Below are 4,710 nucleotides of genomic sequence, written 5' to 3' on the forward strand. Positions count from 1 at the left end.
AATAAAATGACTAAGGATGTTACAACCTTAAAAACAAAACAAAACATAATGTGCTATATATTAGTATCTGTTAAGTTAACTGTAACTTTTAACATAGTCCCACACATTAATCGCTATATTTTACGAAGTATACTAGAGGCATATTCAGTGGTATTCAGACAATGTTCAGCTGATAATTCTGGGAGAAAGATTCTGTTTTTAAAAGTGTTGGCAATATTATCTGAATTTCTGTGAACACTGTGCATATGATTGATTTCAAGCTACTACTTTTACATTCACGGAATGCTGATTTTAAGAGATCTGCTCAATTTCAACTCTTGAATAATAGTTCATTGCATGGTTCTAAACAACACAATGTGGGGAGAGAGACTGAATGCGTGTTAGACATGCATGAAAATGAACAGCACAACAAAGCCCATTCTTTTGGATGCAGTTGAGCAAAAAACAAACAAACAAAAAACAAAACACAAAACAAAACAAAAACAATGAAAACACCTTCAGAAGGATGACAGTAGGTACAGATAGAAAAGAAATGGACAAGAAAAAAAGCCAATGAAACCTGCAGGAGTCAACTCATGATGGATGACAGATCCAGGACAAATAACAGTATGTTCCAAAAGAAGATGTTTCTATTTTGTATGCCTTACTTTGAAAAGAAATCATGAGTATTCTACTTTTCTTTGCATAACTTAAATTTTATACCATAATTTTAGTGTATCTCCAACTTGCTCTGACTTTGGAGGCTTTTTTATTTTTCTCCTTTAAAATCCTCATAAAGTAGACTTCATATTTTTATTTCAATTTGATCATAGAGTTATAAATTGTCACTGTTTATCAATAAGAGTACTATAAGTCAGTCCATTACCAGAAAATTTGTAGAACCCAAGGCTGAGGATTTTACTTAGTATTTAGTTAGAATTTTCACAGAGAAAATTTGACAAAGAGCCCATTTCATACTGTTCCTCTCCCTACCTCCTCCAGGAGAAAAACAAGGGACTTCACTACTTGGGAGTAGTTTTCAGTTTTGAAAGAGAAGATTTATATTATCCTTTTTATCAGTGAAAGAAGAGATATGGTATTTATTCTGTGTAATATGACCCAGTTTCATCCATCCCTAACTAAATCTCTTTCATAAATTCTCTGTAGAATTTATTGATACCTTGGCTACACATTGAATCATATATAAAATAATTCTAAGTGTTTGCTCAGAATCAAAGACTCAAATGTGGGCAGAATAGAAAGTGTCAGTAGTGTGCATGAAGTTTTAGTATTTGACTACCTTTATCAGGCATCTTCCTAACATTTTTCATGGATTTCTATTTTAAGAAAATATAACCTCATAAAAGAAGGAAACTATTCTTTTCCACATTTCAGGTTGTTCTGTCTTTTAAAAAAATGTAGTGGGTTTTAAATTTGGTGTCTGCTGATATACATTGTCAGAAATGAATGCCTGTGTGTGACTGGGTTTTCATATCCTATTTGGTATGCTGATAACTCAGGGCATCGGCTTTATCATCACTTTAGCATGTCTAGGCCACTAAGATCAATAGGAACTCGAAATTAACCGCAGGTAGCTATTCAAAAAGAATATTGCTGCCGAAGTAAAAATGTGCATGTGGTTATGAAAAAGAAAAGCCAATTTCACTGAATTATATCACACATATGCCTCTTAAAATTGCTTTATCAATATGTGATATGTGGCAAATGTAAGTAAAATAAACAAGGGACATTCTCCTCTTCTCTGCTTTCTGTCATTTCCTATTAGTTTAATGAAAATACTTTGATTCAGTACATCCTGTGGAGAATAGGAAAAATATTTCCCTGTGGGTTGTTATCCAGTGGTTATTAAGGAGATATTTGAGAGATGCTCCTTCAAAGACATTGATTTTACTGCTCTTCTTGTAGCTATTACTATTCTTGTAAGTGTAATTTGTAGAACACTGTTTTAATCATAGTTCTAGGAGGGGGGAGTTGGATAAAAATTTATATATTGTTGAAAACTAAAGGGATGTTTTATAACATCTTAAAACAATGTGTTAATAAGAAAAATATTATGTGTTTAGAAATGCCAATGAATATGAGAAACATCAAATATGATATTTTAATGTTTAGACAGACTTGTTGATAATTTTTATAAAATTGATTTAAACTTTGTTAATTGATCCTGTTTATCTGAGATTATTATAATCCATAGAAGACAGAGGCAAAATTTTCTTTATAAAATTAAAATAGTAGTAAACATGACTAATTATATTAAATAAGTATAAGGTAATAAGAAATGCCACATCAGGGAATCATGAAAAAAGGGTGCAATTTATTTGAATACAGGAAAGAGGCCAAAAGTTCTATCTAACAAGGTCTATCTAACACCTTGTCAATAAATCCTCAGAATCATATATTCTAAAGTCTATACTATTGAACTCTGTAGTTGACATGAAGTCAAAACCAGCCATAATATTTACATTATGGAAGAATAAAGCTGGTTAGTAAACTAAGAATATAAAACAGCTTTTATTATTTAATAGTTTAAAACCTCTATAGTGATTGAGAAGAAATGGGTAAATTTAGTATCCTTCTGAGCAAACTAATAAAAATGCTTAGAAATTGTAAATATATTTACTACCTCCAAAGGTAAAGTAGAGAATATTCAATGGCAGTGTGGCTTTAGATGAGTGAATGCTTCACCCTCTACAAGACTTACAGAACATCAAAACAAAGGGAGCAGAAAGTAAGAGCCAGTGGGTGGGAAGATGTGCAGGGAATTGATGGCTTCTGGACAAGACATACCTGCTATTACTCATGAATTCACTGAAAATATGCTTGTTACCAGTAGAAAATCTGCACAAGATTAGACCATCAACAAGTAATCCTGGATTAGAGACCATACCACAAGGTCTCCCCTTCCCATACCCACTGAGGGAATATCAGCAGTTATTGGTTGTTTGAAAGAAAAGTAATGCTTTCTTCAGTGTTGTGACACTAAGTGGTCCTTTACACCAGTAAAATCCTCTGATCCACAGTCAGGCAAGAAAAGCTAACATAAGTCCATAGTTCTCTCTCTCTCTCTCTTTCTCTTTCTCTCTCTCTCTCTCTCTCTCTCTCTCTCTCTCTCTCTCTCTCTCTCTCTCTCTCTGTCTCTGTGTGTGTGACACACACACACACACACACACACACATACACACACACTGAAAGTAAGACAGGAACTTGTTGGGATTAATACCTCCAACTGAAGAGAAAAGTTGATGAGAAGAGGCAATAAGGAGTTTAAAATACTTTGATTCAATATATAAATGCATTATAATCAATGAAAATTGGAAGCATATTTTATAATGTTTTAGAAACAAACATATGTAGAAAAGCTCACCTAAAATACTTTTGGGATTTTTAGAGAAAAAAAAATATGCAAAAGTACAGAGAAAAGCAATCTAAGAAAGGACAGGTCTTGTTGCATTCTCCACACTAGAAAATTTCTGTTAACTGCATAGCATCTTGTCCACTCAGAAGACTTTACAGATGAGAAAACGTCATATTTTAGGCCATAATATTTTAGTGCTATTGGAATAATACTCATGGTATGTATGTGTGTGCTCACATGCATATGTGCATGCGTGTGTGCTTGCCTGTATTCTGAATAGTCCCTTTCAAGTCATGGGTCCAAATTTGCTTATCACAGAGGTGGATGTTTTCATGGCCAATCAAGCAAATCATAACAAGTCTCGAAAAACAGAATTTGCAAGTATGTACATTTGTCAGATAGACAGTAACGGAAATATATTTCTTTAACGAATATTTTCAGAACTTAGAATGAGATGAGCAAACAGAGATTAACAAAGCCTTAATTAATCTTCCTGATAAGTCCCTTTAACAAGTTTTCATGATAGGAGCATTCTGGAAACCAAAGGTTTTAGGCCCTGTGCTCATACTGCCACCGACTCTTTTGTTTCCTTTCTCGTACCCTAACATATGCATGTGCCAACAGCAGGGCTGGCTCATTAACACAAATGTGTTAATGGAGTTCATGAATTGGCTTCTCCACAGACTTGTCAGTGACCCGCCAGGCTGCAAGAGATTCCCTAGTGTGGGGATGAATTTTACTAACTCATCTCACCTCTCTGAAACATTTACATTGCAAGTGCATGCAGATCTTATTGCTGAAGCACTGCACCTCATTAAGATGAAGATATGGACACGTGTGAACAGTGAAGAGTGGAATAATGAACTAACTGTTGGAATTCTGTTGACAACTTGTTAGCATTTTTTTTTTCTGAAGCCCAACACCCTGATGGTAGTTAAAACTGGAACTTGGATCACTTGCGTATAACCTTACAGCTGAAATAAAATGTGTGGTTAGAATTCATCACATCTATTCATTCTACAGGAAGAAAAATGGCAAAAGAGTGTTGCAGTCACATATGGTGACTGGCTAATGCTTTGATTTTTCCTTATGTGAAAACATATACAAGTGATTGACACAGCAGACTGTACACAACGGGTAGCCAAGAGCAAATGTGGAGTGGCCCATATATAAATACCATTTCACACTAGCAGCTACATGTGGGTAGGGATTTGGCTGCTATGACCAAGATGCATAGACCTTTGACTTTCTACCTAAAATAGGACAAGAAACAGTTAGAGCAAACCAGTAAGTCTGAGAGTTCCAATGAGCAAGGGTCAGAAGCAAAATATAGGTTCTGGACCTCCACATGTGAG

This window comes from Mus musculus, chromosome 1, assembly GCF_000001635.26.
Source record: "Mus musculus strain C57BL/6J chromosome 1, GRCm38.p6 C57BL/6J".
Classification (NCBI taxonomy): Eukaryota; Metazoa; Chordata; class Mammalia; order Rodentia; family Muridae; genus Mus; species Mus musculus.